Genomic DNA, 24230 nt, shown 5'->3' with positions numbered 1-24230 from the left:
AAGCACGTCTACATTGGCCACGGACGCTTTTCCGGAAAAAGGGCTTTTCCAGAAAAGCATCCTGCCAATGTAGACGCTCTTTTTCCGGAAATACTTATAACGGAAAACTGTTCCGTTTTAAGCATTTCCGGAAAAGGGTGCCAATGTAGACATAGCCATTATGTGTGACAAAAATGAGGGTTCTCGTGTTAGGCTTTGCAAAACATCAGCTCTCGTGAGGGCTGGGACAAAATCTTCATGGAAGAAGGAGCTGCCTGAGAAGGCTCAAATACTGCTCTAACATGCCTGGACATCTAGAGGATTCTACTTCCAGGCATCAACCCATGCTTCAGCTGCCATTCTTTTACCTGCCTGCTCAGAAGTGGTCGGGAGGGAAAAGGTCTAGGAACCTGAGAAGGCAATTTGAGTGGGGCAAATCCCAAGCATTCAAAAAGAATGTCAGCCCCCACCCATTAAAAAATCATGCATTTCGTTTAAAATGCACGTTGTTAACATTTTGAAATAAACTATCCTTATTTGTCTTCTGTTTTGGAGACTCAAAGATTCACTTGGATCACATTTTTTAGCTTTTCTTCCCAATAACAAGGGATAGAAACTTAATTTTTAAAAATGAAAGCTGAAATTCTTACCTAATCATGTGCTTCGAGGAGCTGGGGCTTTAAGAAAAGCACCAAATATTGTGAGAGTTGGAATAAATTCGCAAGAATTTACAATTTTGGGAGCAGTCAGATAAGCACATTTCCTGGGACATGTATAGGAAGTAATTTGGCCAGGAAGTGTATTTTGGGAACTATTAAGTGTTAGAACCAAACAGCCTTATTAGCTGAAGTACCTACAATGCCTGTCTCAGCCATGATGGGATGCCCAGAACAGTGTGCAGGAACTACCAGGCAGGTTTGGTACTCCAGCATGGCGACTCCACAAAAGAGTGATGCTTATGCATGTAACAATGATATTAACAGTAGGTTCTTCAGGGCAGATCCTATGCATCTTCTCATATGTTTGTACGGTATCAAGCAGCATGGGGCTTCTATTGGAGTCATTGGGTGCTTTTTGCTATTAAAATACTAATATGTGTTTCCCACCCTTTTTACTTCAAAATCACACAAAATCTGTCAAAAATTTAACTGCCATCCCTTCCCCCCAGCATCTTTGTACCTCTTCGCTACAGTCATCACTGATCTATATACTTTCCAAACCATGGGAAACATTAACGTCTCTTCTGTTTCATATAATCAAAGGGTACTTCTAGACTACATGCCTCTGTCGCCAGAGGCATGTAGATTAGGCTACCAGGCATAGGAAAATGAAGCGGCGATTTAAATAATCGCGGCTTCATTTAAATTTACATGGCTGCCGCGCTGAGCCGTCAAACAGCTGATAAGCTGTTTGTCGGCTCAGCGCGATAGTCTGGACGCGCGGGTGTCGATATCAAAGGTATTTGTCGACCACCCAGGTATCCCTCCTGGGATGAGGTATACCTGGGTGGTCGACAAATACCTTTGATGTCGACACCCGCGCGTCCAGACTATCGCGCTGAGCCGACAAACAGCTTATCAGCTGTTTGACGGCTCAGCGCGGCAGCCATGTAAATTTAAATGAAGCGGCGAATATTTAAATCGCCGCTTCATTTTCCTATGTCTGGTAGCCTAATCTACATGCCTCTGGCGACAGAGGCATGTAGTCTAGACGTACCCATAGAGACAAGGTGGCTGAGACAGTCTTTCTTATTGAACCAACTTTTATTAGTGTCTCGCTGACACAAGTTGTTCCAACAACCTCACTCACCTTGCTGCTAATATCCTGGGACTGACACAGCTTCAACAACAATCAAAGCCCTTTAGGGCACCCTATATAACTGCAATATAATAGACACCAAGAACTCGCAACTGAATCATTTACAGGTTGAAAGTTTACATCATTAAAGATTTTACACCTCCCTTTGAATCCTGATGTTAATTTTTGCACTATTGTATACAATATTTTTGTATACAATTTTTATACAATATTTCTCTTTCTGTGTAAAGTAGGTCATAACAGTCCAGAAGAGGCTACATATACAAATGCTTTTTGCTCTTTTATGAATATTGCTAATATATTTTCACAAAAAGTACCATAGAAAATTGTATATACAACAAGCATTATAAGTTCCTAGATTCCAAGGCTAGAAGGAACCATTGAGATGACTTAGTCTGGTAGTTTTCAACCTGTGGTCCAAAGATCCCTGGGTATCTGAAGACTGTCTGGGTCCACAAAAGATAGTTGAACAGTGGTTTTCAGCCTGTGGTTCATGATCCCCTGGGTGTCTGCAGATCATGTTTAAGATTTCCAATGGAGATTTCACCTCCATTCAATATTTTTATGGATCTGCAAATGAAAAAAGATTTAAAACTATTGATATAGTCTGACTTCCTGGGTCACCCAAGCCATAAAAGTTTCCCAAAACTGTTCCTAAAGCATAACTTCCAGAAAAACATCCAATCTCTATATAAAATTACAATGATTGACAATCCACTACAAACCTTGGTAAATTCTTCCAATGGTTAATTACCCATAACTGTTAAAAATGTACTCTGTTTTTCTAGTCTGAATTTGTATATCTTCAACTTGCACACATTGAATAGTATTATACCTTTCTCTGCAAGACAGCAGAGCTCATTCGCAAATGTTTTTCTCCATGTAGGTACTTATAGACTGTCATCAAGTCTCCCCTTAACCTTCACCATCAGACAGTGTTAACCTCTTGCAGGAACTAATTGTTTTGTTATTTAGCATTCATTCAGCTGCCTGTACCTTTCACTTATCTGAACAGAGGATTAGAACAGAATGAGGAGTTTTAATTTGCACCTTTCTTTTCCTGACAAGTTCAGATGTGTTAGATGAACATTAGTTTCCATACTAGAATTTTAATCACATTAAGTATTTCACTCTGCTGGGTGTAAATTAAAGCATACTTCTATTCTTCAATTTCCTTTACAGTTTCTCTCTTACTTTATCAAGGTAACATTTGGAGCTACACAATAGATTCTTTAAACTTCATTCTGCGAGGTTTAACATGTTCCATTCATGGGCCACTAATTTTCTAAAAGGAAATAATGGTTAATTCTGTTTCAAAGTTTAGCACAAGAGACTTTAAGGATATTGTTTTATGGACAGTGTACAAGAAAGCTTGATTTCTTGAAGTACTTCTGAATATTTTCTTTTGCCTTTGCTAATAAACATCAACACACTTTGAAATGTAACAGATGCCATTCTAAAATATATTAGCATTTTTAATGGTTAATTATAATTAATCTGGGAGAAACAAAAGGAAAAAATGAAGCCTAAAGGAGAACAACAAGAAACTATGTTTCCTAGCTGAGTAAAGGATGAATAAAGGCAGAGTGAATGTAATTCTGAATGCAGTAGGACTATTTACTTAAGTAAGAGCTGTTAAGAAGAGACCAGAAACGTATGCAGAGTGCATAGCAGCTAAATTTTATTTCAATGGGGCTACCACAGAGTATGATGCCAGTCAGTGCTCTGCACTGGCATATTTTGTCACCAAAAACTGCCTTTTGTTGACAAAAAAAGAGAGCTCATACACACTATAATGCAACTTTTGTCATGAAAACACCCCTTTTTGGCAAAAAAAAAGCCTCTACCCCTACAAGAGACCTTTATCTTTCCACCTCTCTTTATTGTTGACAAAGAGCCAGTGTGGATTCTGTTGTTTGTTTTGTCAAGAGAACTGGCTTCGCCAGTATCTCACAATGCCTGTCCTGTTGGCTCTGCTCAGTATTTTGTGATTTCTGCTGCCCTGCAGGCATGCACTCTTCCCTTCCCCTTTAAAAGCTCAGGGAAGTATCTGACAGCAAAGTGAGCTGCTCCATTTGGGGAATTAAAAAAAAAGTGCAAATCATTTAAATGCTCTCATTCTGCCCTGCTAGAAACACAGCAGCTGGCAGACTGCTGCTGCAGGAGGAAGGCTGGAGATATTTCTGTGCTGCTTTGACATTCCTCAGCATGGAGCTATTCATTATGCTGTTCCCAGTAACTGAGAATGATGTGGGAGAACTCTGAGAGAATCTCAAGAAGTACAGGGATCAGCTCTACCTTAATGTGCTTACCCACATCTGTTGACAGGTGAGCTTTCTTTTCCTGCAGTGTAAAGAACTACAATCTAACTTTCCTCATATATCCTACACCTTAATCCTAAAGTAAGCCTAGTTTCCATTTTTTATGCTTAGTAAGCTGAAATTAAGGTGAGAGAAGCTTTTATCTTAATAGTTTGGTCTATTGCATTTTATTAGGATTTAAGACACGATATGTAGCAATACTATACACACACACACACACACACACAGCTTGACAAGTGGCGGCGAGCCCCGTTCGCCAGCCGCGTGCTTTGGCATGCTGCGCATGTGCAGACCACGCTATGCATGCGTTGATCGCGTTGTGGTGCCGTGCCGGGCTAAAATCTACTCGCCATGGGTGAGTAGATTGCCCTAATTGTTGAGCCCTGTATATATATATATATATATATAACAAGAGTACACTGATTTTGTATGATTATTTGTAATTTTTTATTAATTTTTCAAAATACCACAAATATACCAAAATGCCAGATTCATCATAATACACAAAGTAAATAAAGAAGGTTTGGATAAAGGAAGGGGAGAAGAAGCAACATACCTATCTTTAAGGTCTGTATTAATCACAGACCCTTAAAATGTTAGCCCAAATTGCTTTGAATTTTTCAGGCATACCCTTTCTATAGAATGCCAGTTGTTTCTTAACTGTGAAGTCAGCCGTATTGCTCAGCCATCAATAACTGATGGGGACTGACTTTCCATCTTTGCAGGATTAATTTTTTAGTGATAATTCTTTAACTGAAGATATTTACATGCCACAGAGCAGAGCAAACCAAATTGTTGCTGATTTATAATTAGTTTATATGTATTGTCAGCTAGCTGCAATAGTCATAATTTCTCTGTCTAGCCAATGCTCCATATCAAGGTTTAGTCACTGATTTTAAGGATGGAATAAATGCTGAAAGAATAATGTTTTAGCCAAGTTTTACCACACTTGCCTCGCAGCCATTATTATGGGAGCTCTGGAGTCATCAAATCTGTAAATAATTTGACCATTCGATGACTGAAAAGGTAAGAGGGTATATTCTCATTCAACCTGAACCCAGAACCCAGAGTGGAGTCTGTGGGGTCATATTTAACAGTCACAAGGTCACCTGTCTTAACAAAAGGGCATTATGATAATGCCCTGTAAAACAAAATCTGGAAACCTGGAAAACGAAATCATCCCAGAGATAGGAAAAGCCATGGTTTCCTCAGAGCCAGTCTAGATTTCTGACCTTCACCCTTTAAAAGAACATGTTTGAAAATACGGAATTTCTCAAAATGAGTATTGAGGAATATAAATAAGGATATGTTCAGGGCATACAAAATCATTGGAAGGACATTCATTTTGAATATAGTAATTTTACTCCACAAACTGAGGATTTAATAAACTCCATCTCTCCAACTCATTAGCCATTTGGACAATAATTGATTCAGGGATGTCCTGAGAATTTTGGGGGAACCAGTATTCCTAAATATTTCATATAGGAGTATTGCTGTTGAAAGTCCTAATTTGAGAAAAGCCCCTTTGAGAGCATATTTGTTAATGCCTAAGGCTGTGTCTAGACTACATGCCTCTGTCGGCATGTAGTCATTTCCATTTACATGGCTGCCGCGCTGAGCCGACAAACAGCTGATCAGCTTTTTTGTCGGCTCGCGTGCTAGTCTGGACGTTCCCCCTGTCGACATTAAAGCCCTTTGATGGCAGCCCCTTTATTCCTCGTTTACCGGGGCTGCTGACAAAGGGCTTTGATGTCGACAGGGAGAACGTCCAGACTAGCGCACGAGCCGACAAACAGCTGATAACTGTTTGTCGGCTCAGCGCAGCAGCCATGTAAATTTAAATGAGGCCGCGATCATTTAAATCGCGGCTTCATTTGCCTTTGCCTATGTGTCTAATCTACATGCCTCTGCCGACAGAGACATGTAGTCTAGACACAGCCTAAGATTCCTGATTTGTACCAATTAATTTTATTACCTGAGAGTAGTTCCAAAATTATTAGCAATGGTTCAAACGTTTGGAATGCCAACCTCAATCTTAACTACTAATTCAAGAGCATTATCCACACTGAGCATAATTTTGAGCTCTATTTCAGCCCTTTGATACCATGAATATGTTGATTTACTCAGATAGCAATGGCTAAAGGTTTTAGAACTCAATCAAGCAGAAGAGGAGAGAGAATGCAGCGCTATATCATACATCTCCATAAAGGAAATGGGTCAGAAATAATACCATTAGTAACCACCCTAGAAGTCTAGTTAGAGTATAAAAGCTCAATTCAAGCAATAAAATACATTAGTTACTAAATCCAGATTTTGCTAGCACATCAAAAAGACAGTTCCATGCTGCATGGCCTTTTTTGGCATCTACAGAAATGACAGCTAAGCAGTCTTTAGAATTTCTTGAAGCACATCAATTAAATTACATTAACACAAATTAGCTGAGCCATGTGTTACAAAGGATGCCTACCTGATTTATGTGTGCAACATATGTCCAATTGCACAGCAAGAGCTTTAGCTTAAATCTTAATGATACAATCGGCATAAGAAATTGGACTGTAATTACTACATACTGCAAGGTCTTTAAAGGTTTAGGGATATCTGAAATTACAGGTTCTCCTTAGGCCATGTCTACACGAGGAGATTATTTCAAATTTACTAAATTCGACTTCTGGGCACCCGATTTTACAAATTTGAAGTTCTGTGTCCTCACTATGGGGAGAATCAAATGTAGTATGAGGCAGGCTCCATTAATAGGAACATGCTACCTCAAACTCAGAGACCCATGAAGCACTCTAGGGAACTGCAGGAGGCATCCAGGGGCCAATTAGTTCGAATTAGCGGCACCAGAGCATCCACACTAGTCTTATTTCAGACTTACAAGTTCTGGAATAGTGTTATTCCTCATGAAAAGCAGGACTACAGAGTTTGAATTCCACAGCTCCTTATTCTGGAATAACGGGCTTGGTAGTGTAGACGCATTGCTTACAAAATTGACTTTGGGGGCTAATTTCGGACTAAGGTCCTAGTGTAGACCAGGCCTTACTGTAGGCAGGAGAGTCTGCTCACTCTTGGCCTCACTGAACTTCAATAATCTAGGTGTTAAAATTTCAAAGAACTACTTGTAAAATTCATTTGGGAACCCATCTGTCTGAGGAGTCTTTCCAGCCTTCATTTCTTGTGTAGCTTAAATCAATGTCATGATTTCTAGAGGGGTATCTAAAAGTTCCTTTTAAGAATCAGAAATCTGAGTCTGAGACAATCCACTAAAAATGTTATCTAGTACATCTCCTTTTTGGGCTAAATATAGTTTTGAATAAAGCTGTTGAAATTATTTATTAATTGTGTTGTGTATACTGTAATTTATTGTTACTATCACAAATAAAAGCAATTTTACTTTTTAGTCTTTTGCTTAAGTCTGTTTGCCAACAGCTTGCCAGCTCTCTCACCAGATTCCCAGTAGTTTTGCTTCTAACGAAATAAAGCAAACTCAGCCTTTGGGACAGAAGTTAGTTAATTTCATATCTTAGATTGGTGAGGTTCTGAGTTTCTCTCAGGAGAAGGGGCTGATGTACAAACTACATCAAGGTCTTAATTTCCTTTGCGAGGGTATCAATTCAATGTTCTCCATGTTTCTTTTTTTTAAAGTGACATAAGAGATTATATGGCCTTTGATGAGGACTTTAAAGGTATCCCAAAGTATGACAATAGCAGTGGAGGCATTTGTTTTAAATAACAGTTCTAACTCCTGCTGGACAGAGTTAACAAATTATGTATCAAATAGCAGAGAGGTATTTAAACTCCACATTAGTTTGGGGGGCATACCTTTGAGGCCTAACAGACATATGTATAGGAGCTAAATATAACAAGAATACCAATGCCACAATCAGTGACAGAATTTGGTGGAATCTGGCCCACAGGCTGTATTTGCCCACCCCTTAACAAAGCAATGATAATAGAGATTTAAATGTACTTACTAATCAAACAATAGATTTTACATTGATGCACCCTTCCCATGAGTTTAAGGCAATTGGAACTAAACTGATAATTACCCTTTAATCTCAATGAAAGAAAAGAAAAGAAAAGAAAAGAAAAGAAAAGAAAAGAAAAGAAAAGAAAAGAAAAGAAAAGAAAAGAAAAGAAAAGAAAAGAAAAGAGAAAAAGGAACTAAGTTTAGAGAAACCATATCAGATCTCAGAGAGCAGAACATAAATTCCATACAATTTGGCTATGTCTACACTGGCAGTTTCTTGCATAAGAACTGTTTTGCGGAAGAGTTCTTGCGCAAAAAGTTTTCTACAAGAGTCAGAAAGAGTTTTGTGGAAGAGCTCTCGCACAAGAGAGCTTATTCATCATGGGGAGAGGAATAACTCTTCCAGAAGAAGCCCTGTTTTACAACGCTATACTGTAAATCTACTTGCACAAGAACGTGTGTGCAGTGTAGACAGCCAGCAAGGTTTTGCACAGGAACGACTGTTCTTGCGCAAGAAGCTGCCAGTGTAGACATAGCCTTGGATTATTCCATGTTTCCCTTTGCAAGAAAAGAGTTTGCAGATTTTTGAGAGATATTTCTGCCTTTTGAAGGGAACGGAATGGTTCTATCTTTTTACCATTTTTAATATGCAGTTTGCTGGGTATTTCATAAAACATGCCAATTATATCTTCCCGGTCAACTGTTTTTCTTGGTTAAAAGCTGTCCTCATTGCAACCACATCACAAGCATAATCTTGAAAGAGAAGTATTTTCATTGCTAGTTCTCCCCATTGTTTCTCTGGATTTCTGCAGTATAAGCTCCTTGGTGCTTAAGTTCAGGAACTTTAGAAATGTACGGCCAGCTCCTACTTCTTTTGAAGTCAATCGGAGTTTTGCCAGTGATTTCAGTGAGTCTACCATTTATATATAAATCACTAAATGTGATTAAAAAATTAAGAACAATTAGCTACATAAATGTCTTGTGGGCAGCTGCCAAGCAGGACAGACTCATTGATTGATTGTATTATCCCAATTGTTTCAGAAGGTTGTGTAGCCTACATTTTACAGGACACATTAGACAGCACATGTTATGAAACCATAATTTAACATTAAGCAGATGCTACACTGATGTAAAGCATTATTCATCAGAATATGATATATTCTTTAGTCTCAGGCCAAATTTTTGCTTCAAAGGGAAAAAACAGATTTACTGGAAGGAGTACAGATTTACAGTTTTATATGAAATCTTGATTCATGGATGGGATGAAAACATCAATAATTACAATGACGGGAGTCATTCCTTTGGACAACACAGTTTTGTAGTTCTATATGCAACTGAAATGTTGGTGAAGCAGGAAAAATACTCCCAGTTAAACTGTATAATCTGTTGCTGTTTGTGTTATGTCCATCAAGCCTTATATCTGTTATTTTAAATTCTTACTATAAGTTGGTTAAGATTTTAAACATTCCACTTATCTGACCTACTTTTTAAGTTCATGACTGTCTGCCCTGTATGCTTCAGCTCAGCTTAACTGGAAAAAAAAGGCATCTACTCTGTTTGTTATGTAATGATTGAGTCACATGGAGACCATTAATTCCAAAACATTCTCATTTGCTTAGAATGATATACCATAGTAGTATCTTGTGTCTTCCTCTCCCGTGTCTTGGTTTCTCTTCTAGTTCATTTTCATTATCTGATATCAAATTCAAATAATGTTTCCAGTGATGGAGTGACACTTCTTTGTATAACTTGTGCTGGATTATTGAAGAATCCAGTTGGTTTGAGCAAATATGGGATTGATTTATAAATAATGTGACTGGGTGTTCACCCAGTGTGCATTGTAACATCTAGCACAAAATAAGTTACTGTAATGTTTAGCAGACCCAGTGTAAAGGGCTGTGATATGTCAGAATCATGTGGAGTGAGCCAAAAATTTGTGTGTGGGGGGAATTAGAAATAATTCATAACCATTTCAATCCTTTCTTAACCCAAAATGTTACCATACTAAACTTTAAAGTCAATATTTTAAGCTTGGGTGCCTTTCTCCCCTCCCCCATCTCCTTCCAAGACCTTGAGATTCTTCAATTCCCATTGTTCTCCTCTGGAGCTAAAGACTCAGGATTGGGCCCAATATTTCTATATGGGACACTAAGTAACCCCAGTCTGTAACTTCCCACACTTTTGCTTTTCCTAAAAATTTCTCACATCTTCTTTTTCCCTCTGCTCCCATCTTAAAGTTTTTCTTCTCTTGCCAGAATGCACACTGGAGCTAAAGTTGGCCGACCTGATCATGCTACAGCTGCAGTGTTATGCAAGCATGAGACTGTAAATTCCACGCCACTGTTGCTAAATGTAGCTTTTATCTGTCACTCTGTTGGAAAGCAGAAGAGTGATTGTATTTTATTCAGGAAAACACACCATTCTGAAGAGAACTGTGATCTTTAATAGAATAGGGGAATGCATCGGAAATTCTACTTAAAAATCAACAGACTATATATATTCAAAGCAACAAAATCATCAGTAACAACTTTGTCAGTAGCATTTTCCCCCCATCACACTCAGAATGCTAGTTCCTATGTAACTGGATGACTCACAGAACAGGGATTGGATATGGAGCCTTTTCCATCTAGGTCACCAGTTCGAATGAAGTGGGCTTCAGCATTGGTCAAAAATCAAAAGTCAGTTGAGTGACCCATCTGATGAGTTTCAAGTAACTAGTCCACCACTGTGAATGTGAATGGGGGCAAGCTACGTATTTGCGGAGACAATGCAACTAGAGAGCCATTTGTGAGATGGCATCTTTGGTAGCATCACCTACTCTAAGTGTAGGGCAGCAACAAGAGGACTGGGGCAAACAAGTGAGGGTGCGTCAGAGCATTGTTTTCATTAGCACTGCTGCTGCCTTGTATCCACTCCAGAGACAGCAGGAGCACTAGAGAGAACAGTATTCATTAGCGGTCAAGATAAGCAGGAAAAGTGGCAATGGGCACATCAGTCTTTGAATTTATTATGAATGTATTAATTCTATTCTATACTACGGCCCTAATCACTAATGAGTCCCTACAGTCACTCTGTGCAAGGCTGAATGTTGACAGGGAGCTAATTAGAGCTGAGGGAGACAGATATTTTGTTGGGTAGGCAGAGAAGCAGAGGGCAAATCTCCTATGAATCTTTTTTCTAAAAAAAAAAAAGTTTGAACTTTGTGTATGTATGTCACATTAAAGGTCTCAGCTCAGCTCCTGCTAAAGTGCTGATGCCATCATAAAAACCAGCAGCAAATTAATTGGCATTCTTGTTGGCACTTGCACTAGAAAGTCCACCTGAGCATGGCCTCTGAACTACTTTCTCATCAGAGTGTTGCCTCCAGGTTAGGATGAAGGCATAGCAATCTGTTGCTGTAGGCAAACGTATGCTTCATTGGTCTGTGTTTTACTATTCTATTATCTCTACTAGATAAAGGGGACTTCACTATCTTTAATCTGGCATCTTTCACAAAAGTAATACGTTTACTTAAGGAAAACAATTATGACTGAAATAAAAAACAAAACAAAAAACCACATTGGTTCCACAGGGACATATTGCAAGAGCAAAGATAACATGGGACACAAGTCCTTTAAACGTATTTGAGAACTGAGAAGAAAAAACATTTACTGCCAATGCCATTAAAGTGTAATCTCTTTCTTTGATAACATCTCTATGTTTTAGAGGGAAAACGTTTAAAAAAATGATACAGGAATCCAACTGATGTTAGAACAGAAAGTCATTTAAATGACGTCCTTTCTTGTGGGAAATGCAGGGCAGAGAGATGCTAGGGATTGCAAAGAAAGGTCACAAAGGTCTAGCACATCTACAGAAGGGATAGTATTCCTGCTTATGCCACTTTCTGTGAAGTGGAAAAAGAGCACAACAGTAATAACAGCAACTTAGGGGATGGCTGGGACTCACCCTGCTAAACCCTGAAAAGGTGTATACTTCAAGACATGTTTCTGTGCTTCTTGTCTAGCTCATAACATCTATGAACCAGTTTTCAATAGCTTTGTTCTTGTATGTCTAGACTACAGGCTTTTGTCAACAGAGACTGTCTACAAAGCCTCTAGAGTACAGCAAATTCTGTCAACAAAGCAAGCCGCTTTTTCGACAGAGAGTCTAGATGCTCTCTTTTGAAAAAGCACAGTGTGGATGCAATAGTGCCTTTTTTCGACATAATTCTGTCGAATAAAGGCGCTATTCCTCGTAGAATTAGGTTTACCGCTGTCGACAAAACTGCCGTGTTCTGTCGACTTACTGGAACTCGACGGTAGTGTAGATGCACTTTTGTCAACAAAACCCTGTAGTCTAGACACACCCTTAGAGTTCATCTATACAGCACCCTTAGCTCAGAATAAGATACACAATTTGTGCTACACAAATTGTGTAGTTTATTTCAATGCTATTTTGAAATAGCTTATTTTGTAATTTGGCGCTGTCTACATAGCACCAAATTTTGAAATAACTCGCCATTCCAAAATTCCCCTTAACCCTTATGGAATAAGGGTTACTGGGATATCAGAATAAGCTGTTTGTTATTTTGAAATCTATTTTGAAATAATGGGCTGCTTCAGTAGACACAGTATTCTGAAATATCTCTGCAGAGTAGACATACACTTAAAGATGCAAGAACACTCAATTACTGGGTGATGTGATTGGTTATTACCACTAGGTGATCAGAGTATAAAACCCTAAAATAGATAAAATTTACCTACGGGGTGAACTTGAGATTAATTCATTTCCAATCCACTTTTCCATTAGTGTCCTTAACCTTTCCTCCAATAGCAAGCATTATCTTATGCATACGATAGTTAAGATAGGTTTCTTGCAGTGAGGGGAGACACAAAGACCAACTTAATATAGTGCAATAAGTGTTTTGTTATTTGTAGTGCCTTTCACATTATATCCAAAACATTTTACAGTGTAATACAGTTAGAGCAGTGGTTTTTAACCTATAGTCTGTGGAACCCTGGGGGTCACAGACCATAGACAATTCATACCTACTGACAGTAGGGGAGCACAATATGGAAAAAGCCCAAGCCACGCCACAGATCTCCTCCCCCATCAGAGCCACTCACTTTTCAGAAAGCAGCAGCCTCTCCATGCAGCTCTCAGCTGTTCCTCTGCTCCTGCCGCTGTCTCCTCCCGTCCAACACAATTCACAATCTCAGCTGCCACAAAAGGAGGTGGGCCTGGCCATAGCATCTGACAGCAATCTGGGAGGGGCCATGTGACCCCACATACCCCCCCCCCCTCACCCACACATTGCCTCTGACACAGACTATGTCTAAATGGTCCACAAAATATTGCTGTCATCACAGAACAGTGCTTTTCAACCTGTGGTCCCTAAACCCTCTGGAGTCTATAGACCATGTTTAAGATTTTCTATGGGGTCTGCACATCCCTTTGAAATATTTTAGGAGTCTGCAAATGAAAAAAAGTTTAAAAACCATTGAGTTATATAATTAAAGAACAATTAATATAATAGAGGGGAGAAAAAGGATAAACAAATATCAGACCGGGAGAAAAAGTATGTTTTTAACAGATTTGTGAAATGAGATATACAAGTAACAGAGAGAGGAGATACAGGCAGGCTTAAGTGTCTTAGAAAAACAGGAGAGTTAATAGCATTTTTATGTTGGTGAAAAGAATTGCAAAGGGAAAGAAAAGGAGGTTCTGATCCAGTAATAAGACGATGTAACAGAACAGCAAGTTCTGTTATCTGCTCTATGAAAGAAAAGGTTGAAAATGATTTTATAGATTATGAAACCAGAAGGGATGACTGAGATAATCTGGTCTGACTTGCTGTCTAATGCAGGCATTTGGACTTTCTGAATTAATTCCTGTTTGAACTAGAGCATATCTTTAAAAATATCATGTCTTGATTTAAAAATTATTAGTAAGCCACCACAAGTCTTGGTAAATTATTCCGGTCATTAGTTATCTTTACTGTTGAAAATATGCACCTTATTCATAGTCTGAATTTGCCTAGTTTCTGATTCCAGCTATTGGATCTAATTTTATCATTTTATGCTAGACTAGGCCCATCTATTATCAAATTACCCTATGTGGGTACTTAGAGAATGTGAGCTAAATAGATTGAGCTCCTTGAATATTTCACTATAATCCTGTAATTATAGTGGCTTTTCTCTATCCAATTTATCACCATCCTTTTGGAATTGTAAACACCAGAACTGAACACATCATTTCAGTAGAAGTTACACCAGTGTCAAGTATGGAGGTAATACAACCGCTCTACTCCTGCTCAATATTAGCTTGTTCATGCATCCAAGGAAACGAGCCCTCACCATTGCACCAGATGCTCAAGTTCTTTTCAGAGGCACTGCTTCAGAGGATAGAGCCTCCTTCCTTTCAGTATGACCTAGTCCTAGATATGACTTTATATTTGACCACACTGAAACATGTACCTGCTTGCACCTTGGTTATTAAGCTATCCAAATCACAGGCACAGATGTTTCCTCTAGCCGTGGGTGCTTGACCTCTCTCCTCCGTTCCTGGTTCTGGCCCCACCCCACTCTACCTCTTCCTCTAAACCTTTGCCCCCACATCGCCTATTCCCCCAAACACACTGCATCCTTGCTCCACTCTCTCCCTCTGGGAGCATCCTGAACATGGCAAAACAACTGGGGGGCTATGTCTACACTGGCCCCTTTTCCGGAAGGGGCATGTAAATTTCACTAGTCGTCGTAGGGAAATCCGCGGGGGATTTAAATATCCCCCGCGGCATTTAAATAAAAATGTCCGCCGCTTTTTTCCGGCTTTTAAAAAAAGAGCGTCTAGACTGGCCCCGATCCTCCGGAAAAAGTGCCCTTTTCCGGAGGCTCTTATTCCTACTTCCTACTTCCTACGACGACTAGTGAAATTTACATGCCCCTTCCGGAAAAGGGGCCAGTGTAGACGTAGCCCTGGGGTATGTCTACACTACCACCCTAGTTCGAACTAGGGTGGTAATGTAGGCAAACGGAGTTGCAAATGAAGCCCGGGATTTGAATTTCCCGGGCTTCATTTGCATATTGCCGAGCGCCGCCATTTTAAAATGTCCGCTAGTGCGGACTCCATGCCCCACGGCTACACGTGGCACGGACAAGGTAGTTTGGATTAGGCTTCCTATTCCAAACTACCGTTACTCCTCGTTGACTGCTGGTGAGTATAAAGCAACTGCTAATTTTTCCTGATGGGTGCTCCAGCCCCAGAGAATCCATGGAATTAGTGCCTATGATCCCATTGCTCATTACTGACTAATTGCTCTTGGTCAGTAACCTGTTCTCTTCCTTCCTTCCAACCCCCCAATCTTAGTCTCTTCTCCAAATTTCTTCATTGAAGATTTTATCATTTCTTCCAGGTCATTAATAAAAATAAGTATCCTGGGGGACCAAGAACAGATTATTGCAATGATGCCCTTAGAGACACACCCCTTTGATGATGATACCCTATTTACAATACCAGTGAGACCTATCAATTAGTCAGTTTTTAATCCATGTAATGTGTGCCATATTGATTTTCTTTGATAATAGTTTCTTAATCAAAATAACCTGTAATATCAAGTCAAATGCTTTAAAGAAGTCTCGGTCTACTATACCACTATTAACTGTATTATTCAAACGTGAAATATTATGAAAGTTAGTTGGACAAGATCTATTTTCCATAAATCCATGTTAATCACATTAATTATAATAGCCTCCTTTAATTTATTAATCAAGTTCCATATCAGCTATTATTTTGCCTTGTATAGAAGTTAGGCTCACAGGGCTATAATTATTCAGGTCATCCTGTGTATTCTTTCCAATGCTGGAACAACATTAGCTTTCTGTTAGTCCTCTGGAGGTTCCCCAGTATCCCAAGACATACTGAAAAAGTTAACCAAAACTACTCATATTAAATGACTAACTTTAGTAGCTTCTGGACTGCCAAGCAATTGGCCATGGGTTAAGCAAGCACAGGCTGCTGCAAGGGCAGGAGTAGTCTGTTAGAACTAGCAGGGAGCATCCAACAAGATGGTAGCACTGAGCAGACTAGCATGGTTGTGTTTATTAAGAGTCTATATACCTGCTTTGGGGGTCACATGGTTAGACCCTTGCTTGTGGATTAGCTGGACCCTCCAAATACTTAGGACAAACCTCCCTGCCCATGATGAGTTTAAATCATTCCTGAAACCTGCTCTACAAACATCTGCAACGGCAATCTAAATCAAATTAGGCATAAACCAAACATTCAGTGTTGCCTATTAGCTCAAAACTTATTCAAAATTACAAGTAATATAGAAATGGATCTTTTCTCAGGGTGAAATCCTGGCCCCATTGAAATCAATGAAGGTTTTGCTACTAACTTCAATAGGGCTTGGATTTCACTCTGTTATTACACAATATTGACATTGAATTTTTCTTTAGTAAGCTATGTAACTGAATAACCTGGGGGGAAGGTCTTGCACCTTACATTTTAGAGATCATATCCAACAGTAGAGCTTCTCCAAGATAATTCTGCTCTGATGGGAACAAGCACACACTGAAGTTGGGCTCATTTCATTTCCATTCTTCCTACTGTGCCCCAAACAGTTTCTCTACATTCTCATACATTTGTGGGCATTTCTGACAAGAAAGCCCCACTGTGTACTACATGAATGTGAAAGCAGGCTCTTTGCTGGCCAGGCCTCTCGTGCGTATTGCCATCCAAGCAACAGGTCAACTTCCCCTTGATGGAAAAACCTTACACTACGTAACTTAAAGATCAGTGAAGAACAGGAACCTAAACCAAACATGAGAAGTTCATGTAAAGTTCGTGCTGGTTGTGCCATGCCTGATAAGGCAGAAAGGGAAAAACAGGAAACCATCTCATCCCCTTACTCCTGTCAATTAACAGACAGTGTCTGCTAGCTTATCACAAAAAGCACGCAAAAGCTTTCTCCATAAAACAGCTTCCCCTCCTATATCAAATTGAGGAATCCCGAATAAACATTGGAAGGCAGAATACGAGCCAGGTCCAAGGACTAATCACCCAAGGGCCACCTCCTGCTCACCGAACCAAATGAGTTCCTGTAGAGCGTAACGTATAGCAAACATAATGTATACCAAATATGTTGTTGTTGTTGTAGTTTGTGTGTCTGTAAATGTAAGTATTGTTATCTGCAATTGTTTAGAGATATTGTTAAGTAGTAGTGTGAAGAGTTTTAGATAAATGATTAGTCTTATAAGTAAGACTGATGTAAATGTAACTGTAATAATCTCTGGTCCCTTGTTACAACTATTGGGATTTAGAGAAACCTCAAAGAATTTTCTTTACTGTATTGCATTTTGCTTATTAGTCACTCTAATAATTATTTGGTGCCTACATATGTACAAAATTGATAAAATAATAATTTATACGTAGCAGTCCTTTAATAAAAGTTTAAAAGGTATTAGTAATAGTTTGCCTGTTTCTGCACCTTCCTGGGACTAGCCCCATTCCTGAACTTTTTACTTTATTCCACAATGAGAAGGAGGAATATTTATTTTAAAAAAGAAAAGAAAAAATAGGCATCTATCTATAACTTTCTGCCCAAATATTTTTGCTAAGCATTAGTCCATCTCCATGTAATAGTTGTTTTTGTGAAATGGAGACTTGGACCACCCAGCTTACTTCTTCATTAAATCACTGGTATGTTTTTGTGTATAGAGCAGTTCACAGGCCTCTTTCCAAGCCATATAAACTTTCTTCTTAAAAGATCTGAAAATGGGTACAATTTGAGATCACAAGGCATGTCCTCCCATTAGAATGTTCCCAAGATTAAATCAGAACTTGGCAAAATAAATCTTTGGCTCATTTCCACAGGGAATTAGCAATAGTCAAATTTCATATTAGGAGCTGGGTTCATTAGTCGACATGAGAAACTTTTAAGTCAACATGGTACTTTTATTTTATTTTATTATGAGTTTCATGTGAGAAGGGAGGAATGATCTGGTGGACAAAGTACAATAAGGAGACCTAGGTTATACCAACAATATGGACATTCCCCAACTGATCACATAAGCTTATCTTTACAACCCTTGCCCTCTCTTCCCCTGTTCCCACTCTCATTATTATTACCTTCAATCTGTCTCCAAATTTAAGGCTCTGATTCAGCAGTCAAATCCACATCACTCGACCCTTTTGCCCAAAGGAATCGCCATTGATTTCATCACATGAATGAAGCCTTAGACTAGAAAAATAAATTGGAAAAATAAATGCTATTTGCGGTAAACAAATTGCATATCTTTTTCCGATTTACTTCTGAAAGAGGCTTTCCGAAATTTGGCCCATCTATATGGAGCCAAATTTCGGAATAAACCCTCTTTCGGAACATCTCTTCTTCCTCATAAAACAAGGTTTACCGGGATGCCGACAAAATGCATCCGCTTTTCCAACATTTTTTTTTTGAAAAGTGGACACATTCCTTGGACGCAGCGGAGCTTTTCTGGGATACCTTGGTATCCCAGAAAAGCTCTGCAGTCTATACATGCCCTAAGTGTTTAGAGAAGGAACAGAAGAAAGATCGTCCCTCTTTTTCGTGTTTGTGAAGCTGCTCTTATTACCTTTTTGGCACCTCCCACTTTTTGAATGTTGTGTGCCAAATTATCAAACTGCAAGTCGAATACCAGCATAAATACTTGTTAGAGCTGCTGTGAGGCTTCATAATTAATATTTGTAAATAATTTGGTTTATAATTATGTTTAGATGCCATTATGGAACTATTAAGTGTAATATATTATTTTATTATTAAGCATTCATCCACATTTAGGATTTATAATGGACATACTGACAATAGCATGATAGCATGTGAATGCAATATTAGTAAATACAAAAGCTTTAGGGGGTAACCAAGTTAGTCTGTACACGATAAACTTAAAAAAACAACAAATAGTATGGTAGCACTTTAAAGACTAACAAAACATGTAGATGGTATCAAGATGGGAAATACAAATAAAGGAAAGGAAGGTGAAATGCCTTTATTTTAATCTGTATAGATTCTTATATTATCCTTTTCACTGCAGTATCTGATGGTGGAATTAACAAAGGTACTTAGTGACCTAAACCCCAGACTTAGATGCCTAAGGTTAGGTGCCTATACAAGTTTTGAGCTACTGAATTCCATAGGTACCTAAACTCACTTGGGGCCTAAATATTCATGGTATTCCCTCAGCACCTAAGTTTATGTCTCTGGGCATACACAGTGCTGCATCTAGGTATCTGGATGCCTCCCTCCCTCTCTCCCATGCTTCAGTGATCTAGCCTCACACTAGGGAAAGATGAGCATTTCAGCTAGTATCATTTCAGCTCTTAAAGTAATGAAATAATTCATCTTTTGAAAATGCGTAGAATCAATCACAAGTGTACAAATACCCTTCAGAAACAAACCAAACAGCAAAATCCATCAGTCAGCTTGCACACACTCCCACAGGAGAGCAATATACATTGAATAGAATGTATAATCTGTGAAAAAATTTAAGGTAAACTGTAATTTAGTCTTTTTTAATGTAACAAACAAAACCATATACAATTCCAAAGAATTCCCCCTCACTCACAAAAGCACAGATTTTTCTTATTAAAAATGTAATTAATACTTTGCTTAAAATGTTTAAACAAACACACAACAAACCCAAGCTACCTGTAGAGTCAAATCATCTCACCAATTGTCTTCCTAGTTCAGACTCACCAAAACATACCTAAAAGAATCATTTAATTTTAAGGGTCAGATCAGCCAGCTTCATTAATGTCAACCATGTTCACTCCCTGGTAGCTTTCTGGAAATGTTTTATTTTGAGACTAAATTTTCTCAAACTATTTTATCTCAAAGGTGAATTTTCAGAAGTTTTAAAGGAAAACAATGAGTTGTTTTAAGCTATTTAAATATAAAAAGTACCTTTTACAAAGTTAGTGCTTTCATGCTCTGTGATAAATCAAAAACTGATTAGTTTATAACTTTAATCTTAAATGAGGAAAAGTGACTTAGAAAGTTTTAAGTAATTCACTTTAAAAATAAAAACATATCTGAGTAATAAAGTAATGAACTGGCAATAAATAGTACTTACAAGTAATTGCTGTTTTTGTATTTCTTGGGAGCTGATACCATGAGGCCATAAGCATCCATGGGTCTACGGATTGGAAATTCAGACAGACCCCAATTGTTCATTTTATGTTTGTATAGTTTAGCATATCCAAATCCAGAGCTAAACCCGGATCTTCTGTAGATAATGGAAATTTTGCTTATGTCTTTGGTCTTTATGTATATGTTCATTATATTAATAGAGTACAGCCTTTTTTTCCAGCTGATCTCCTTGAAACTTCCTGGTAACTAAATTCTTCACAAATTGTGAAATTTGTACAGTTTATCCAAAAAGAATATTTTCTTGAGTATTAATTACTCATGATTATTTTTTTGCCATCGCTGATAAAAATATTCAAAAATTCATGTTATTTCCTCCATTTTTGACCAGCTTACAGTTTGGTCAACATTCAAAACTGACATTTCAACTGAAAAGTTTTGTCAAAAATTCTAAAAATGCTTTTTGCTGATATTTTATTTTATTTTTTCAACTGGCTCTAGTTCGACCTGACATGCTCAGAAACTTGATTGTATGGAAGCTTTTGTGATTACTGACCTGAAACAAATTATTGCCTTATCTTTTCAAATTTTTGCCTTCCTGACTTAGTAAAACATCTCCTGTCATTCAAAGTTATTATTTATATAAATTAGAATTAAACTTTTTAAAGTTTGTTTTTAATTATGGACATTAATCCATTAGATTTACATCTGTTAACATGGTCCTGACATTTACAGCTAAAACAGTGGTGGCATCTGTGCTTCCATAAGTGAGATGACTGTAATAAAGGAATTGTAAATTCTTCTAATTGCAAAAGATTTTAATACTGATCCTGAAATAGAAAAAAAAATGTTTCTAAATTATAACAACGAAATACCCTTTCTTTTGTAAACTTAAAAAACAACAAATAGTCTGGTAGCACTTTAAAGACTAACAAAACAGGTAGATCAGTGGTCCCCAACCTGTGGAGGTTGCCGGGCGCCAGGGGGCGTGGCCATTCGCCCGCCGGGTGCAAGGGGGCGGGGACGGAGGCGGGGCCCCCCCATAGCCGCGCGCCCCCCCCATAGCCGCGCCCGGGGCCGGCACCCCTGCCCCTCCTCCAAGTGCCCGGGGCCACCTCCAAGGGCCGTGCGCCTGGGGCCGGCGCCCCCCCCTCCAAGCTCCGTGCGCCCGGGGCCGGTGCCCCCCCTCCTCCAAGCGCCAGGGACCGGGGTCGGCGCCCCCCCTCCAAGCGCCGGGGGCCGGGGTCGGCGCCCCCCCCCTCCTCCAAGCGCCGGGACCAGCGCCCCCCCTCCTCCAAGCGCCCGGGGCCGGGGCCGGCGCCCCCTCCCCCCCCCAAGCGCTGCGCGCCCGGGGCCGACGGTCCCCCCCCAAGCGCCCGGGGCCGGCGCCCCCCGGGGCCGGTGCTCACCATGCGCCTGGAGCTGGCTCCAGCACCGTGCATGCGCCACGTGCCCAGGGCCAGGCCAGCCCCGAGCACGTGGCGGGTGCACACGAATGCCCCCGCGGGCACCATGGCGCCCGTGGGCACCGTGTTGGGGACCACGGAGGTAGATGGTATCATGAGCTTTCATAGGCACAGAAGTGGGCTGTGCCCATGAAAGCTCATGATACCATCTACATGTTTTATTAATCTTTAAAGTGCTACTAGGCTATTTGTTGTTTTTTAAGTTTATCCTGGTTAAACTAACTCGGCTACCCCTCTAAACCTTCTTTTGTGTCATGATTGTAACACACATTTTAAAATCCAGATTTTAGAAAAACAAAAAGAAGAATAACAGATAAATTAATTTCTGGAATCCTGAGGTCTCCGTGTGCTCTTCTACTGCTATGGAAATAAAAAGATGCCTTTGTTATTTTAAAAAGAAAAGAGTGATTGAATTCTGGTTGAGATGAAAGACACTAGCAGCAGAGTATCTGTCTTTTCCACACTTAATAATTGAGACTTCTGCTTCCTGCTAGATATTCTTTTTAATTGGACCTTCAAGTTATAAATACAACTAAATATGCCATTTAGTTAACACAAGGATGTTAAATAAACAAATCTCAGCTTGAGCTAACTCATAACAGAAAGTGCAAAATAGCTTACAGACAGGCTTTTTTTTTTCATTTCAAGACCATTTAATCCCTTACAGTACATAGATTCTAAGTAAGAAAATAATTCTTTGTAAGCCTAGTTTTTTCCTCCCCTAAGAGTGTGATTGAGATGCAAGGTGTTTGCTCCCTACAAATAATCCCATAACCTTTTCTTTGTTCTAAGTACAAAAGACACATCATTCCTTTCTCAAGCACCCATTTGTCATCAATAAACTTCCCTGTCCAAAATCCTTTTTAAAAGTTCAGGGTTTTTTTAGCAGAAATAATGATCAGAGAAGGGAATTAAAAGGTGAGAAGAGGGATATAGTCTTCAACTTTATAGGAATCCCAGTAGAGCAATCTCACCAGCATGCAAGATGTGCCATGGTGAGTACTAAATAAAGCCATGATGCTGAGTGCTATAACACTGCATATCAAAAGGATATATAAGCACTTTTGCCTCTTAATTTATGCAGAGAAGGTTTTAGTTAGAAGGTTTTATTTTATCTAAAGGTAGTTTAGTGACAACTGTCTGATTAGGATAGAGATATAGCACATTCATATTTGCATATTTCAAGAAAACTGCATCTCTTTGCAAAGTCTAGCAGACTAAAGTGTAAGATAGGGAACACAGTTTTCGCCAAGAAATTCTCTGTAATGTGTTAGGGCCAAATCTTGCCACCTCTCCAGCTACAGGCACTAAAGGCCCTAAACAGAAGAGTGACACAGACCACTTTTGCAGAGGACTGGGGAGGTAGTCTCAGAGGGGGCATCTATACTGCACCTGTAGCTTGCAATAAGAGACACAATTTGAGGTAGGCAAATTGAAGTAGATTATTTGGAGCCAATTTTGAAACAGCTTATTTCAAAATTTGGTGCTATCTACACAGCACTTATTTAGAAATAAATTGCTATTACAAATCGTTCTTTACTCCTCACGGAATGAGGTTCACAGGGACATCGGAATAGCGAGCCTGTTATATTTTGAAATACCAGGCATGATCAAAAGACGTGGAATAGCTATTTTGCGATACCTCTGGTATCCCGAAATAGCGCTGCAGTGTAGACATAGCCAGAGAGGAGGGGGTGTAAGTGACTAGTCCAGTAGTCATAGAATCCTAGGACTGGAAGGGACCTCAAGAAATCATCAAGTCCAGTCCCCTGTCCTCACGGCAGGACCAAGCACCATCTAGATTAGGGATGGGCAATAATTTTTAAAAGGGGGACGCCCTGGAAGGTGCAGGGCCTCGGGCAGAGGGGGCGGAACCAGGAGACTTCTTGTGCTTACCCCCCACACCCTGATTGGCCTGGAGTGCAGCAGTGTGAGAAGTCTTCCCCTTCCCCCTTCCCATCCCCCCACCCCGCCCTCTAGAGAAAAATGCCAGCTGTTATTTTAGAACAGTTGGCAGGTCCCTCTAGGCACCTAGCAGGAGAAGACCTTGCATGCTTCCCTTACGCCCAAGCCAATCAGGGCCTGTGGGCAGAGGAACACAAGAAGTCTCCTCGGCCCTCCAAGAGCGCGTGGCATCTAGAGAGACATGCTGGCAATTTTACAACAGCCAACGTGTCTTTCTAGCCTCTTTGTGCCCCTGGCAGGGAAGGGATAGGATGCAAGAGACTTTGTGTACTCCTTACCCCCAGGACCTGATTAGCTGGAGGGTGGGAAGCGCACAAAGCTTCCCCCCTCCCGCCAAAGGTTCACAGCAGCTAGAGAGAAATGCCAGCTGTTTTAAAACAACCTGTGGGTGTCTCTAGCTGCCACATGCTCTTCCGGGGGTGAGGAGACTTCACATTCACCCTGAATGGCCTGGGGGTGGGGGAGTAGCAGGGCAGCCGTGGGCCAGATCCACTGGCTTGGCAGGCTGAATCCAGCCCATGGAGGGCACTTTGCCCATCCCTAATCTAGATCGTCCCTAATAGATGTCGATCCAACCTGCTCTTAAATATCTCCAGTGATGGAGATTC

General features: G+C 39.8%; 1 long non-coding RNA gene across 1 annotated transcript in view; it reads right to left on the bottom strand.

Moving 5' to 3' along the window:
• Positions 1-1649: 1649 nt before the first annotated feature.
• LOC102457035 (uncharacterized) overlaps positions 1650-24230 on the bottom strand; it is a 194956-nt gene continuing 172375 nt past the window's right edge. The window contains exon 4 of the long non-coding RNA XR_012904098.1: positions 1650-2367. This is a non-coding gene — a long non-coding RNA (uncharacterized LOC102457035). The remainder of the gene's footprint in view (positions 2368-24230) is intronic.

The sequence above is a fragment of the Pelodiscus sinensis genome, chromosome 5 (genome assembly GCF_049634645.1).
Source record: "Pelodiscus sinensis isolate JC-2024 chromosome 5, ASM4963464v1, whole genome shotgun sequence".
Classification (NCBI taxonomy): Eukaryota; Metazoa; Chordata; order Testudines; family Trionychidae; genus Pelodiscus; species Pelodiscus sinensis.
This window is presented reverse-complemented; position numbering and strand designations above follow the sequence as displayed.